The following is a 17,834-nucleotide window of genomic DNA, read 5'->3' on the forward strand; positions in this document are numbered from 1 at the left end:
ATTAGCAAAGGATGTTTTTTTGGGGGGGATACAACTGAGAATGAACTCGCAGTGTTGCTGAACGTGTTGGTCTTGGACCGAAAGACTCAATCGCTTGAAAAAGGGAAAACGCCGGTGATGATTTCCTTGGACGGTGTGTGTGTGTGTGTGTCCTGGCACGCGACACTTTTAAAGAGGCTCAGCTACTTGGAGTGAAGGCGAAAGACAGATGGAGTTGAGAAGCAAGAGAAAAGCCGTTATAAACAAGAGCGTGATTTATGGAATCCATACCCCGGGTCTTCATCACGTATGCACGGCGGTCGTTGAGAAAAATAAGTCGCCCGGGTGATGGAGGGAGAGAGGGATGCGTAACACCTCAGGTAATCTGCTGAAAATAAACATTCTGCAATTAGCGACTGGTCACGTCGCTCACAAAATAATCGCACTTAATGGACGTGCATGTATGTGGGTTTGTGCCCGTGTGCAGAAACGCTCAGAAGCATGAAACCATGCATTTGATAAACATCCCTGACATCAGGAGGACGAGGGCGATCGCTGAAAGGTGTTTTTATTCTCCCAGCAGCTCTAATTGACACTGTGACTGCTGGTGTTTATTTGTGCGCGTCCATCACGAGGAGATGCGTTTAAAACATCCACGCCGCGCTTGATCGTGATAAAATTGTGGCTTCAGCTTTTCTCTATGGGTTTTTGAATGAGTAATACGGAAGTAGATCATCAGAATAATCAAGGATTAACCCTTATATCTTTTATTCGTGACCCAAAGTTGCGAAAACAAATGTGTTTGTGTTGTCTCTGGGTCAAAGTGAACGACCTCCACCACTGCATATGTATTTATGGAAGCCAGTAAGTACATTTAAAAATGATTTATTAATTAATTCAAATAATTCAAATAATGAAAGATTTGATTTGTTTTTTATTGAACATTTGAATTTAATTATTTGAATAATAAAAGGTTTGATTTGTTTCTATTGAATATTTGAATTTAATAATTCCAATAATGAAATATTTGATTCATTTTTATTGAACATTTGAATTTAATTATTTGAATAATAAAAGGTTTGATTTGTTTCTATTGAATATTTGAATTTAATAATTCAAATAATGAAATATTTGAATCATTTTTATTTTAATTTAATCATTCGAATAATAAAAGGTTTGATTTGTTTCTATTAAATATTTGATTTTAATAATTCAAATAATGAAATATTTGATTCATTTTTATTTGAATGTAATCATTCGAATAATAAAAGGTTTGATTTGTTTCTATTGAATATTTGAATTGAATCATTCAAATAATGAAAGATTTGAATAATTTTTATTGAATATTTAAATTTAATAATTGAAATAATTAAAGATTTGATTTGTTTTTATTGAATATTTGATTTTAATAATTAAAATAATGAAATATTTGAATCATTTTTATTGAATATTTAAATGTAATAATTGAAATAATTAAAGATTTGATTTGTTTTTATTGAATATTTGATTTTAATAATTCAAATAATGAAATATTTGAATCATTTTTATTGAATATTTAAATTTAATAATTGAAATAATTAAAGATTTGATTTGTTTTTATTGAATATTTGATTTTAATAATTCAAGTGATGAAAGATGTTATTTGTTTATATTAAATATTTGATTTTTAATTTGAATAATGAAAGATTTGATTCATTTTTATTGGATCAAATAATGAAAGATTTGATTCATTTCTATTTAATATATGAATTTAAAATTTCAATGATGAAAGATTTTATTTGTTTTTATTGAATATTTGTTTTTAATAATTTGAATGATGAAATATTTGATTTGTTTCTATTGAATATTTTAATTCAATAATCTGAATATGTTCAAATTGAATTTATCTTTCTTTTTTTTTTTTACACTTTTGACTTTAATATTGTTATTTAGATAATATATTTAAAAATAATGTCGGTATAACTGTGCCATCAAACAATACCAAAAGTGTTCAGAGCCACTTGAACTTTCAGCCAATCATGCGACGCGCAGACGGTCAGGTGACAACATACAAGCATTGAAGTGTTAATAAGCGTCGATTTAGGGATTTTCCTGACAATGTGTCAAATTTGATATCATGCAGCCATTGTGTTGTATTTTGCAATCAGGAAATGTTAAAAATGCAACCTATCTCAACAAAAAAATAGGGCTTTTTAAATGTCAAACTACCTTTTTTATTACGAGATCATGATGAAAACAACAAAGTGAAGCTGCTAAGTGTCGATACTTAACAAGTTTGACTCTGTAGCTCAAGTTCTTATGAGTAAAAAGAATCATTGGCGGTTAAAGTGAGACAAACATCATGTTGTTGTCGTGTCAAACTTCTTTATGGATCGTCCTCTGAAAAGATTCTCCTGCTTTTTAAATATGAAGGCGGCCGTTGAAGATAAAAATAGACCCTAACCCTCCTATAAATCTTTTTAAACATTCTCATTGATCTACTGAAGGATATGAGGAGTGCCTGTCAGCCGCGCTTAAGCCTCCTAACCGAGATCAGAAATTAGATTCTTTTCCTCTACCTTTTTCTTTTATCCAAAGAGCACATTTCCTCTGTGGGTGGGATTGGCTTAAGATGAGAATGACTTTGTTGAATTGATAACACTTCATTCATCTAATGTTCTGGAAGCAGGTAGAGTAGTTGCCCGTGAGAGAAGATGGCCCGTGAGTCGCCGACTGTAATAGAGTTCACCGGATCACAAAAACTCAAGTGGCCTGTACGGGGGGGTGGGGGGGGGATCCTTTTTTTTTCGTAAAATATTCCGCACCGACTCCATTCCTATCCGTCCCTACAGTCTTCAATCTACCTTTCCCCCCGCCCCCCTCACCATACCTTTAACCTTTTCATTTTTGAGTTCCTCAACACCCATCTGCTCCTCCATCTTGTCATCTTCATTCTTTTTCAATCTTGCCATGTTAGTGACCTTTCCGTTTCATTCTACCTTCAATTCCGCGGCTCTTCTCTCCTGCTGGTCCGGGCCGTAATTTAGCCTGTTTCAGGGCCAGTTAGGCAGCCAGCAGAGTTAATCTGTCTTCTCAGGTCATAAATCACTACTTGGCAGCTTTTTCTCTATGTCTTACTTCCTCTCGCTTCCTCCTCTGTACATGCTGAAAGGACGTGGAACACATTTATTTCTTGATTACATCTGGCAGTCAATGCATTTGCCCTTTACATGCGTGTTGCATTTTCCATTTACATGGACGAGCATGATGAGCAAGAAGTGGTGACATAAGGGGGAAGGCGGCTTCATCTAAAGGTGCCCTACACAACATCGGATATTAATTACAGCCGGCATGAGGTACGTGGACTTCTATCTGCAGTTGGAAATGTATGTCCATATGATGGTGGCGAGCAGCGTCCACTTTTCACTCCAAAAAGTCACTGAAAAACCATCCATATACCTCCATACTGCTCGTCTGTAACGTCCTTCATGTTATTAAAACAAGACGACAGACATTTTTTGGAAAGAAAATGGAAAAAAGTATAGATTTTAAGCTTGTAATTCATGTAATGAAAGATTTGATTGGTTTTTTATTGAATATTGGATTTGAATAATTCAAGTGATGAAATATTTGATTGTTTTTTTTGAATATTTGAATTGAATAATTCAAGTGATGAAATATTTGATTGTTTTTTATTGAATATTTGAATTTAATCATTCACATAATTAAATATTTGATTTTTTTTCTATTAAATATTTCAATTTAATAATTCAAGTGATTAAAGATTAGATTTGTTTTTATTAAATATTTCTATTTAATAATTCAAATAATGAACGATTTGATTTGTTTCTATTGAATATTTGTATTTAATAATTCAAGTAATGAAATATTTGACTTGTTTTTATTGAATATTTGTTTTTAATAATTCAAGTAATGAAAGATTTGATTTGTGAAAAGCGTCCACTTTTCACTCCAAAAAGTCACTGAAAAAACATCCATATACCTCCATACTGCTCGTCTGTAACGTCCTTCATGTTATTAAAACAAGACAACAGACATTTTTTGGAAAGAAAATGGAAAAAAGAATAGATTTTAAGCTTGTAATTCATGTAATGAAAGATTTGATTTGTTTCTATTTACTATTTGAATTTAATATTTTAAGTAATGAAATAATGTATTTGTTTCTATTGACTATTGAAATTGAATAATTGAAATAATTAAATATTTGATTTTTTTCTATTAAATATTTCAATTTAATAATTCAAGTAATTAAAGATTAGATTTGTTTTTATTAAATATTTTGTATTTAATAATTCAAATAATAAAGGTTTGACTTTTTTCTATTGAATATTTGTATTTAATAATTCAAGTAATGAAATATTTGTGAACAGCGTCCACTTTTCACTCAAAGAAGTCACTGAAAAACCATCCATATACCTCCATACTGCTCGTCTGTAACGTCCTTCATGTTATTAAAACAAGACAACAGACATTTTTTGGAAAGAAAATGGAAAAAAGAATAGATTTTAAGCTTGTAATTCATGTAATGAAAGATTTGATTTGTTTCTATTGAATATTTGAATTTAATATTTCAAGTAATGAAATAATTTATTTGTTTCTATTGACTATTGCAATTGAATAATTGAAATAATTAAATATTTGATTTTTTTCTATTAAATATTTCAATTTAATAATTCAAGTAATTAAAGATTAGATTTGTTTTTATTAAATATTTTGTATTTAATAATTCAAATAATAAAGGTTTGACTTTTTTCTATTGAATATTTGTATTTAATAATTAAAGTAATGAAAGATTTGTGAACAGCGTCCACTTTTCACTCAAAGAAGTCACTGAAAGAACATCCATATACCTCCATACTGCTCGTCTGTAACGTCCTTCATGTTATTAAAGCAAGACGACAGAATTTTTTGGGAAAGAAAATGGAAAAAAGAATAGATTTTAAGCTTGTAATTCATGTAATGAAAGATTTGATTTGTTTCTATTGAATATTTGAATTTAATATTTCAAGTAATGAAATAATTTATTTGTTTCTATTGACTATTGCAATTGAATAATTGAAATAATTAAATATTTGATTTTTTTCTATTAAATATTTCAATTTAATAATTCAAGTAATTAAAGATTAGATTTGTTTTTATTAAATATTTTGTATTTAATAATTCAAATAATAAAGGTTTGACTTTTTTCTATTGAATATTTGTATTTAATAATTAAAGTAATGAAAGATTTGTGAACAGCGTCCACTTTTCACTCAAAGAAGTCACTGAAAGAACATCCATATACCTCCATACTGCTCGTCTGTAACGTCCTTCATGTTATTAAAGCAAGACGACAGAATTTTTTGGGAAAGAAAATGGAAAAAAGTCTGTATTTTAAGCTTGTTTGTAGCAGAAGCTAAAAAGCTAACATGCTAAACCGACACAGTCGACATGAGGGTGAGTAGAAAATGAGTTTTAAATTTTTTAAATTTTTTAAACAATTTCCCAAAGGAGACCTCCTGAGGGATCAATAAAGTTTTACCTTAATTGTATTAGTGAACTACACCTGGGAAAAGTGTACACATGTGGCCCTTTGACGTTATTCATGTGGCCCTCGAAAGGTCAGAGTAGAACACAGACATTCTTTCCGACAGCTTACAATTTAATATTGCGTTTATTATTGTATTAACTCTAAATATATATATTTAATTTCTGATTTTTGTTCTGTTCGTTTTGTTTTTACTTTAATGTAAATTTCTTGCCCATCAAAACTATTGACATCATATTTAGAGTAAAAAGTTATTTTCCCATCAGTTTCTTTTACATAAAAGGTTTATAAAAGTGTTTTGACATAGACAGGTTTATTTTTATGCTTATATTTCCTCTTTACTATTCTTACTTGCTTTGTTTTTCAAAGTTTTTCTGTCATATTCTAGCTCTTTGCTCCTCTCCTTTGGATTGATGGCCCCTCACAATAATCACAGTATATGATGTGGCCCCAGAGGAAATCTTATTGCCCACCCCTGCTTCAAATAGTTGTTATTTTGATGTCAGTTTTTTTTTTATAAAGCTTTTATATCATAAAGGTGTCAATACATAAACTTGACTTCAACAAATTCAATGAATACCCTTTCATCCGATTTAATATTTAAATCATATTTTCAACTGTTTCATTTCAGTACATTTTAACAAACATCAACCTTTTAATGCCACGTCAGGGCTTAAATGCAGTTTAAGGTTCATTTAAAATCATTTTATTTATTTATTCATTAATATAATGAATGACGCAAAAGGATAGTATTTTATTTTATTTTATTTTTTAATAAAACACACAAAAAAAAACGTTTTATTTCCTTATGCATGTTTGAGTGATTTGAATATCAAAACTTTGTTGTGTATTTATTTAAACAAAACCAATAGAAAATAACTCTAAAAGCGCACGGTCAGGACTAACTACTGCCCTTAATAAGTAGAACTGCAGACAACATGTCACTCAAATATATTTCATGGCCAATTGTTGCTGCGATGAAATGGCATTTTCTAAAAAATGCTGAGTCGACAGTCGAAGAGAAGGCAGATACATGGGACCCACAAAAAACCAACCGCATAAGAATGGTGGTATTAATGGGGGTGGGAAAACCCAAGAAAGAACGGTAGGGAATAGAAAACAGCCGAGCCTCGCAGGAGGGAGAAAAGAGAGAGAAGAGGAGCGCCAGAGGAGAGAATGTTGAATAGCAGGAGGGCGGGAATGGGAAAGTCGGTGAATGGAAGTGTAGTGCAAGACACTGAATGGAGTGTTAATAAGCTAAGTACTCGCTCCATCACCAAATCTGCTGAAGTGGGCATTAATTAGCGTTTAGTAAAACACAAGAAATACAAGCACTTGAAAGAATGTGTACGATCCTCTCCAGGAACTTTCTAATTGTTCGTTTACATGCATGTAGGAAAGATTGTGTCTAAGATGCATCAATAAGTAATAGAGGAGTGTCAACAGGTTGGACAGGTTGATCAGGAGGGCTGGTTCTGTGGTTGGAATGAAGCTGGACTCACTGGTGACAGTTGCTGAGAGGAGATCATTGAACAAACTACTGTCCATCATGGATGATGACAGTCATCCTCTGAACACTGTCATCAGTGAGCAGAGAAGCAGGATGAGTGCACGAATGCTCCTGCCCAGGTGCAAAACAAATAGACTCAGGGACTCATTCATCCCTCGGGCTATTCAATTGTACAATTCTGAGTTTGGGGGCAGGAGTGGAGTGAAAGTATCATGATGTTCTGTTCTATGTTAGTCTTTGTATCCTTTGTCTTTATCTTTAGATTTAGATTGTGTCATCTTGTTCTTCCTCTTTATGTTCTTCTTCTTATTTTATTTTTTATGTATTTTTTTTTTTTTTTTTATTGTTTTTGGAAAATTACTGGCTATTGGAAAAAAACAATTTCCAGAAGGAGACCTCCTGAGGGATCAATAAAGTTTTACCTACCTACCTACCTAAATTAAAGAAGAAAAACTAGGGATTTGAGACACGTCTATAAAAGTATGTTTTTTGGTTGTGAAAGTAAAGGCTGTTGCTAAGTTTAGTCACCCTGATGTTGAAGGATCTGAAGATGATGTCAAAAACGTGCCAAAGATGTGTCTCCTTCAACCCTGCTGGTTTCACGGAGCAAGGCTCAGGCCTTACACGCTGAACTATATCATTTTTTACAAAATCGTTTTTTTTTTTCTGACAATCTTGCAGCCTCCGTCTGCAGTAAAACCCCCTCATGGAAAGTGATTAAGAGCGAAAAGGCTTCCGGGATCTCGACTCTTTTGCTCAGAGCGAGCATCGGGAGATCACACGGACTGTGACAAATGCTGGAAAATAAAGTCATGATGAGTGTGGGGTGAGGCCGGGAATGAGAATGTGTCGCCGCTCAGTTTTATAAAAGACAGTAGCTGACCATCCTGAGGTTGAACTGCCCGGTCGGCTTTGATCCGTTAAATGACCGATACGGGACATAATTGGTGGATAGATACGTAAATGGGTTGATACATATAAATACTGTATAGATACATAAATACATGGATGAATAGACACATAGATGGTTGGATACATTAATACGTAGATGGATAGATTCCTAGGTAGGCAGGCAGGTAGGTAAGGTAAGGTAAGGTAGGTAAGGTAAGGTAAGGTAAGGTAAGGTAAGGTAAGGTAAGGTAAGGTAAGGTAGGTAAGGTAAGGTAGGTAAGGTAAAGTAAGGTAAGGTAAGGTAAGGTTAGGTAAGTAAGGTAGGTAAGGTAAGGTAAGGTAGGAAAGGTAAGGTAAGGTAAGGTAAGGTAGGTAAGCAAGGTAAGGTAAGGTAAGGTAGGTAAGGTAAGGTAAGGTAGGGTAGGAAAGGTAAGGTAAGGCTAGATAAGTAAGGTAGATAAGGTAAGGTAAGGTAAGGTAAGGTAGGCAAGGTAAGGTAAGGTAAGGTAGGTAAGCAAGGTAAGGTAAGGTAAGGTAGGTAAGGTAAGTAAGGTAAGTAAGGTAAGGTAAGTAAGGTAAGGTAAGGTAAGGTAAGGTAAAGTAAGGTAGCTAAGGTAAGGTAAGTTAAGGTAGGTAAGGTAAGGTAAGGTAGGTAAGGTAAGGTAAGGTAGGAAAGGTAAGGGAAGGGAAGGTAAGGTAAGGTAAGGTAAGGTAAGGTAAGGTAAGGTAAGATAAGGTAAGGTAAGGTCGGTACCCAAGAGGTTTTCCAAATTGCTCTTTTGTGATTCTTTAATTATTTACAAGCTTAAAGAATAATATCTCATTAAATGAGAGTCTAATTGTGTTTTTACCTACATTTGGTCAATCGTTTTGCATTTATCTGAAACTTAATTAACAAATATTTCATCGGAGTTTAGTTTAAGTTTTTCTTCATTATTGTTTTACTTTTATTTGATTTATTTATTATATTATCTCCTCTTTGGTTCTTGTGTATTCATGAGCACGTGTACGAGTGACATATTTGTAATTAAACTGTTGATTTGACCTACTTGGGTTTTTCATTTGTAGTTTTAAAAGATCTACTTTGACTCGGTGGCTTGTTTGCCGACGAACGACGTCCTTGTGAAGAATGGCGGCACATTAACAGCAGCAATAGCAACAATTTACAAACGTGTGTCAACCAAAAAAAAAAAGAAGCAATTCTGAAAAAGCTACCACAGAGAATTTTTCTTCCTCCCCAATCATCTTCAATCCATTTCCCACCTCTTCAGTTGCCCCCCTTTTCTCCATCGCTGGCTGCACCCCAGTGAGTTCTCGCCTCCGACAGAACAGTTAATCATACGCTCTCTGCAGGTCTCAGCCGATGAGCGTCCAGATGTATACGTTCACTTTTCAATGGACGTCTTTTCCTGCCTCACATTTATCCAAAAAAGGCTTTAAATTGTTACCATCGTCCGATACAAACCAGCAATTTAGCATATTTTTTAAGTTTTCAGCTAATACTGTCTTAACAATAAGAGCAAGATGACGTCAAATTATTCACACACCTGATGGGAAAGTATGAATTTAGAGGTCCAAAGCCAAGTTGAACCCTATCTGGGGGTCAAGGTGAACTTTTGGAGTCAGAGGGTGTGATATTTTGCCAGAGGCATCTAGGCACTAGATGCAAGGCATGAGCAAGTTGACACAACTAGTTTTTAAAAAAAAAGCGAATCCAATGCTGGGGAATAAAACGGAATTTCATTGAGTGTCTACTTGTTGAGGTCACGTTGTTGAAACAGCTGCACGAACATCCACCGTTGGATTCGAAAGAAAATCGAAAACTGTGTTTCCAAAATGTAAAAGAATTGGAAAGGTCGAAGATGCTACGTCCACATTTTAGACAGTCTCTGAGGCACGTTGTTGTTTTGAGGAAAATGTTTGCGAGACAGAGGGGGGCGCCAGAAAAGAGAATGTGTATTAAAGAAACAATGTCTCAGTAAGAGCCAGAACATTATTATTGGGTGTACTTTTATTTTATACTTTTAAGTGTCTCTTAAATTTATATTGTACCGCTATTGAACTCATTGTATCCGCTTTGTTTTTATGGAGATTAAAGCTTGTTTATATACAACCACACCCACTCTGCTGTGATTGGTCAAGCATCAAGGTTGGTCACCGCATGTCATCAATCCCGTCTCCACCGCAAAGAGACTTGTTGTATAAACAAAGCGGGGCGTGATTACAGCTGGAATCGAGGAGGAGTGAAGCCATTATTACGTCATAATGGTCTCCGCTCTCGTAACCTCTCGTTCGCCGAGATTTCAGAGGGTGGAGAACTTTATAAAGTAATGAGTTCAAAACATGGTCATGATGATGGACTTACTGCATCTTGGAGAGGAAGACATTTGAAACATGGGAGTAAAACATGACTTCCTCTCTCTTCTTCTTCAGCAGGAATCAAAACTTTCAACACCACTTTCTTTTCACCACAATTAAACCACCTACCCCCCCTTGACACTACATTAATGTATGCGTGATAGCAGTTTTTTGGTGTGACAAATAGTTATCGGATATTTTTAATTTCCCATTAAACACCATCACCCCTTGTTCGAACGTGCACGGATTCGTGCACGCCCATCGACCTCGCCACGCCATGCACTGTCTCCTCCAGTCAAAGGAGAAAGCAACCCGGGTGCAACGGCGGCGTGACTGTTTAGGTTATTCTCATCCCCGTGTTTCATAAGATCGAGGTTGAGCGAAGCTATTCTCGGAGAGGCTGGTCATTCTTTCTTCAGCTGAGGAGGAGACATCTCCAATAGCAACTGAGACCCCTGGCATCCTCCCAGCAGCTCCGGAGGAAAGTGTTCGAAATCCTACAGGCAACGATGATTTTTTTTCTTTTTTTCTGGCTTTAAAGTGTCATCTATAGCCGTGACAATAAACAATAAACGCGTTCATGGCACTTGCAGACGGGGGAGTTGAGGAGTAATGGTGGGAGGGTGTGGGCAGGATGGAGGGAGGGTGTGGGGGGGGGTGATGTAACTGCTATCGATCCTGCCTGGTAATTACAGCACGATTTATTACAGGGGGGGCCGAGACAAAGAGGAGCTATCATATTCAGTTTGGGGTTGTAAGTCAGGTTTTTGTCGACGGTGAACAAGGTCAGGGGGAGACAGGAATAGATCACTTTACTTATCCTCCCTTGAGTGGTTTGTGATCTGATTTCCGTCCTAACAACCAAACCCCCCCCCCCTCCACCCTCCCAGATCCTCCTCTCGGATTATTTTAAGGTAAGGTAAGGTAGGCAAGGTAAGGTAAGGTAAGGTAAGGTAGGTAAGGTAAGGTAAGGTAAGGTAAGGTAAGGTAGGTAAGGTAAGGTAAGGTAAGGTACGGTACGGTACGGTACGGTACGGTACGGTACGGTAAGGTAAGGTAAGGTAGGTTAGGTAAGGTAAGGTAAGGTAAGGTAAGGTAAGGTAGGTAAGGTAAGGTAAGGTAAGGTAAGGTAAGGTAAGGTAGGTAAGGTAAGGTAGGAAAGGGAAGGGAAGGGAAGGGAAGGGAAGGGAAGGGAAGGGAAGGGAAGGGAAGGGAAGGGAAGGGAAGGGAAGGGAAGGGAAGTAAGGTAAGGTACGGTCTGGTAAGGTAGGTAAGGTAAGGTAAGGTAAGGTAGGTTAGGTAAGGTAAGGTAAGGTAAGGTAAGGTAAGGTAAAGTAAGGTAGGTAAGGTAAGGTAAGGTAAGGTAAGGTAGGTAAGGTAGGTAAGGTAAGGTAGGTAAGGTAAGGTAGGTAAGGTAAGGTAAGGTAGGAAAGGAAAGGAAAGGGAAGGGAAGGGAAGGGAAGTGAAGTGAAGTGAAGTAAGGTAAGGTAAGGTAAGGTAAGGTAAGGTCGTTACTCAAGAGGTTTTCCAAATTGTGAGACAGGAATAGATCACTTTACTTAACCTCCCTTGAGTGGTTTGTGATCTGATTTCCGTCCTAACAACCAAACCCCCCCCCAGATCCTCCTCTCGGATTATTTTAATCATGACTTTACACTGACGCTAACGCCGGTCGACAGGGGCCGACCCGTGTTTTGTTTGTCTTTTCCTCGCACACGCGTGTACAGGCCCGTTGTTCTTCCCCAGCGTGGCGTCTTCTACCTGTCAGAGCCTTCACTTGTTATCAGCGCGGAGATGAAGTGTTGATGTGATATGAGATGAAGGTGCTTTCCGTCACCGTAAATGGCCTGTCGGTGGTTGTGGCTGGTGAACTGCCGGAGTAGCAGGTTGTTTACAGATACGTTGGGGGGCTCGGGATGTGATCCGGATGTAGGAGGTGAGCGTTTGTATTTATTTCTGTTGCCAGGGCGGTCGGGATTGGATTCCGTCTTTCAGCTAATAACGGAGATATAAAAACGTCCAGCGGCGCAATCATCTTGATGGATAATCCTTCTTGCCAATCAATAGCCGAAGGTTCAAGGCTTTCACTCATTCATTGCTTCATCAGTCAGTTTTATTTGTTAATTTCTTTAATTCCCATCAAGGATTGTCACTTCATGTCATCTTTACTTTTCTTTTTTTTAATGATTTTTGTTTGGTTTATCATGAATATATGGGAATAAATGGGAAACCGTTGACTTGAGAATTCCTCTTAAAAAATAAAATTGTGATTTTATGCTATTAAAATAAGTAAGTAAGAAATATTTGGAGAGCACTTTTCTAGACCAGGGTCACAAAGCGCTTAAACAATCAAAACAATAGCCAATAAAATAGATGCTTAAAAGGTCAAGATAACACAGAGACGAACACAAGAGTATATACTTTTTTGAGTATTGTTTTGTTTGTTTAAGCGCTTTGTTACACTGGTCTGGAAAAGCGCTATATAAATAAATATTACTTACTTACTTACAAGAGTCTCAGAGAATCAAGGAAAAGCCTTAACAAATAAAAACGTCTTAAGATGTTTCTTGAAGGAGTCGGTAGATCATCAAACACAGAGGGAGAAGAAGATCATTCCAAAGCTAAGGAGCAACAGTCTGGAAGGATTTCTCTCCTCTGGTCTGGAAGCGTGTTCAGGAACCATCAGTAGATTCTGATCCACAGACCTCAGAGCCCGAGCTGGGGTGTTAGGCTGGATCAGATCAGTGATGGAAGGAGGAGTCTGAACATGAATAGATCTGAAATTAAGAACCAGAATTTTAAAGTTGATCCTGAAAGAAACTGGCAGCCAGTGAAGAGTTTTAAGGATCGAGGAAATGTGAGTTCTTCTACTAGAGCGAGTCAGAATTATCGCTGAAGAGTCTTGTATTAACTGCAGGCGAGACAGATCCTTCTTGTTTAGACATGAAAACATTGACAGATTGACTTAATCTTAACTGTATTATTTTTTAACTATACCTGAACAATTAGCTTTATCTTAAGTCATATTTGGGGTTAAGGTGAAAAAACATAAACATTAAAAACTGGTGATAGCTTCTCTGAACCTTAACTTTAAGAGTCTCCTTTGATTGAGCCTTGATGCTTAGATAGTTTTGTTTTATGCTTGTTTTTGTTACTTTGTTTAAATTTAAGTAACTTTTGTGCAAGCCAGGGTTCGTAGCAAGTGTTGTTTCTCATAAGCTAGAACTAAACAATGAAGTTCGGTTTCCAAAATCGCCCCAATTATTTTCCAATGTTGTGAAACTATTGTGCTGACACACCACATTTCCTATGTTTAAATTCTATCTATAACTGTAAAACATGTTTTTTGTTTTTTTTTGTATTTTCCACCTTTTCCCTCCCTTTATGTGTCTATTTGTTTTTTATTTATTTTGATTTTCTTGTCGATTTTCTCATACTGTAAAACATGATTTTTTTTTTCCATTTTGTTCTCATCAACCCGTTTTACACCGGCAGCTGCCGTCTTTATCGACAGCACTTGCGTGGTGTTTGACGACCTCGGTCTTTTGTGTTCAGTAAACAAGATGTCACCTTTTAAAAAAAAAAGAAAAAAGCATGAGATGAAGCACAGAGAAGAGAGAGAATGCATGTATAGAAGTGTACTTCTCCTACATAAAGTAAGGAACTGTAATTAAACCCTTCAAATGAATCTTGAAACTAGACAGACTGATGATTCTACTGTGTATAATCAGCCTCACTAGAGATTGTAAAGAGATAGAATTTATTTTCAGAGATGTTTTCTCGAAATGTTGTTCTATGAGAGTTGATGGATAAAGGTTTGTAAAGGTCTCAGAATAAAGCGTGCACTTGACATGATTGAGGGCTGGTTTATGTTGCTATGGTAATGATGATACTGGCAGAGTTCCAGTCAGAGATTGATTCAAGTCTGGTTATTCTATACACTTCACATTTGGAAATGGAAGAGGCAAATATCTCTATCGTGCATTACGGGTGTGTGTGTGTGTGTGGGAGAAGGTTGGGGGGGGGGGGGGGTTATCAATCTCTAGCGCTGTATTGATTGGTCAAAAGATATTTCCTCTAATGTGCTCGGCGTGAGGGGAGGACATAAGGGGGGAAGAGGGGAGAAGGTTCTGTTCAGTTAGCCTTCGAGCTGTCAGGCGAAGATCTATCTATCAACGTTTCCAGGCATGCCGAGGGGTCAGGCAGTTTGATCAGCCGAACACACACACCAACAGGCACGTTTGGAGGAGTGGAATCATTAAAATAGCGATGGCAGCACTGCAGCCAACACATGCAAACAAAGCAGAGACATTGTATTGTTTACACCGTGGGATGGAGGGAAAAAAAAGCGAATTCACCTCAGAGGACTGAGAGTGTGAGAGAGAGAGAGGAAAAAAAAGAGTTATTAAGAAGGAAACAGTCAGGAAATAAAACGGATTAGGAGATAATTACTGGCTTCAACCTTTTTTTTTTAAATCATGAATTAAACTTTGTTAGAGTACGTTTCACTGAATGACTGTTAACAACGCATACAGTTAGCGGATGAAAGTGATTGATCGAGGACGTCTGAAGGACGGAGACATTTGTTGTTGTGACAGGATAGTCAGCGGTGGAGTCGAGAGATGGGGCAGAAGAATCCTGTTTATTTTTTCTTTTCTATATTGAGAAAAACGATTTCCTTCAATCAATTCATAAAAAAAACCGCAAAAAAAACAAACCGCCTGCCCGACTACGTTTCCATGAAATCCTCTCAAGACATTTTGCACAGAATTTGACACTTGTAGCTCCAATCAATTTCATATGATAAATTAATTAATTAAAAGTAATCTTTTTTTTTAAACAAAATGTCAATAGACAAATAAACGATAAGTCGCAATAGAAAACACGAAACAAACCACCACCTGACAACAAATTAACTAAACCAGAAAGTGGTGAGTACCTAAGTGATCAACAAAATTCTCAAAGTAAATCAGAAAGGGATACACCAACACCAGAAATCAAATAATACTCTCAATGCATTAGCGTCACAGCTAACTCTGTGATAGTTGTTTTTTTCCTTTGGTAAAGTTGAGTTGTGTTGCTGATTTCTGTTAATTGAAAGTCCTGCATTTGTGTTGCAAAATTTCAACTGCTACACATTTTGACAGCTATTTGGCAACGTGCGGTTCCATTTTTTGGTCCGATAAAGACCAACCTACCTTTAGTTTCTTCAATATTCAGTTGGTTTTGTTCTCCTAAGATTGTCCACTTGTGGTAATAGGAATGTTTTAGGTTTTAACCAATGCCAAGCAGGTACTTTTAAAACACACAAAATGCTAGTTATGGAACAAACACAACATTTTCCCAAAAACTTAAATAAAAGTGATTCCTCAGGAAATATAACTACAAAACTTTAAAGATGTTTCCATTGTCAAACTTTGATTTAGTTACACTGTTTGTAGAATTATTATTTTGGGGCTTAGAGTGATAGTTAACCCAAAATGTAAATGTTACAAATGTTCTACTAACCCTGATGTTGACTTACGGTTTGGAACATGGACTAATCCATGCCTTTTTGGATTGACATCCCGAAATGTATGTTCTTCACCTCAAAAAGACACTTAAAATCATCCAAATACCTCCATACTGCTCGTCTGTTAACGTCCATCTTGTATTGAAACCTCGACATGAGAAATGGTTCAGAAAAAAAATGCGTTAAGTGTATATTTTATGCTTTTTTTTAGTGGAAAATTCGGCATCTATCTGAGTAAATCTCACGCATGTGCACTGATAACAGTGTTGCCGTGAACTGAGTCACTGGGAGCTCAGGTGAGCTTTTAGAACCAAGTTTGTGTTATTTTAAGTTATTTTTATTTTAGTGATTTTTTTCCCGGCTTGTGCTGCGCTGAGCTGAATTTATGCCATCTGGAAAATACAGAAGCTTCGCGTATCCAATGCGGAGATAACTTATTGGCCCCGAACAGAAAGAGAATGGAAGTAAACTATTTTTCAACATGGTTCATTTTTCTGCTAGTTTTAAGAAATTGGTGGTTGAAACTTCTCACTTGGGAACTCCTCCAAGATTTCGAGCCGAGCAGCAGAGATGTGGAGGGAAAGAAGAATGAGAGAGAAGAAACATATCTCCCCTCTTATCTCCCACTTAGAAATGTTTTTTGATGAAGACAAAAAGCATGTTTGCTTCGCGCTCTCTGTCGACTTCGTGCTCTTTCATTTTTCCCCGACTCTGTTCTGTTAAGACAGGAGCGAGCAGAACATGACAGCTTTGACATGTTTCACATCTTCTATCCTTTGTTCCCTGTTCTGTTATTCTCGTGTGTGAGGATGCATGTTGGTGTAAGGGACTCGATGGCGAAACCCATTTTAATCTTTAAATGGTTTAAAAACAACTCTTCCATCGCGAGTGTGATGCTGAGCTTAACATACAGATTTTTTTTCAACTGATTCTATCTTGAATTACTGACTGTTGCTTTTAATCTCTCTCTAAAGCAACAGGAATTTTTCGGTTTTGGTTTTAATTTGGCCGCGCCGGTAACTTAAGCTTTAGTGTTTTGCCACATTTCCCATGAGGACTAGCGAATAGCGTCGTAAAATCTATCTCGTGGTCGCCTGGAGTTCAAGTGGATGTATGAAGGATGACTAGCCATCAAGAGAAGAAGCTAATTGTGGATAAACAACAACATATGACGAAGTTGAAGATAAGATATGCTACCAGGTTTATTTGGGTAGTTTTCCTTTTTCTTCTTGGTCTCTTAAGACTAGGCGTCTGGAACCTTTTTGATTGGCAGAGCCATAAAAGCCAAATATTTTTAAATGTATAGAGACATAGAGTAGGTTAAAAAATGAATTCAGATTTGTGCATGCATTTTTCAAGTAAGATATGCATTTATAATATAAAGTATAACACGTCTCGGGGTACTCATAAAAGTGCTAAAACAACAAGATCTGAATCCATGCGTTTGTGTCTTCTCGTCTAGACTATTGTAATAGTTTATTTTGTGTCTAAACAGGAAGGATCTGTCTCGCCTGCAGTTAATACAAAACTCTGTAGCCACAATTCTGACCCGCTCAAGTAGAAGAACTCACATTTCCCCGATCCTTAAAACTCTTCACTGGCTGCCAGTTTCTTTCAGGATCAGTTTTAAAAATCTAGTTATTACTTTCAGATCTATTCATGGTCAGGCTCCTCCTTCCATCAGTGATCTGATCCAGCCTTACACCCCAGCTCGGGCTCAGAGGTCTGTGGATCAGAATCTACAGATGGTTCCTGAACACGCTTCAGGACTAGAGGAGAGAAATCCTTCCAGGCTTTTGCTCCTAAGCTTTTGAACGATCTTCCTCTGTGTTTGATGATCTACTGACTCCTTCAAGAAACATCTTAAGACATTTTTATTTGTGTTTTTCCCTGATTTTCTTGGACTCTTGTGTTTGTTTTATGTCTTGGCCTTTTAGAGTTTTCATATTTGTAGATATTTTTAAATGTGTACTGTCTTAGATTGTTCAAGCGCTTTGTGACCCTGGTCTAGACAGGCTCTTTACAAATAAATATTACTTATTTACTTACTATCTGCT

Source organism: Callionymus lyra, chromosome 1 (genome assembly GCF_982586985.1).
Source record: "Callionymus lyra chromosome 1, fCalLyr1.hap1.1, whole genome shotgun sequence".
In the NCBI taxonomy this organism is placed as follows: domain Eukaryota; kingdom Metazoa; phylum Chordata; class Actinopteri; order Syngnathiformes; family Callionymidae; genus Callionymus; species Callionymus lyra.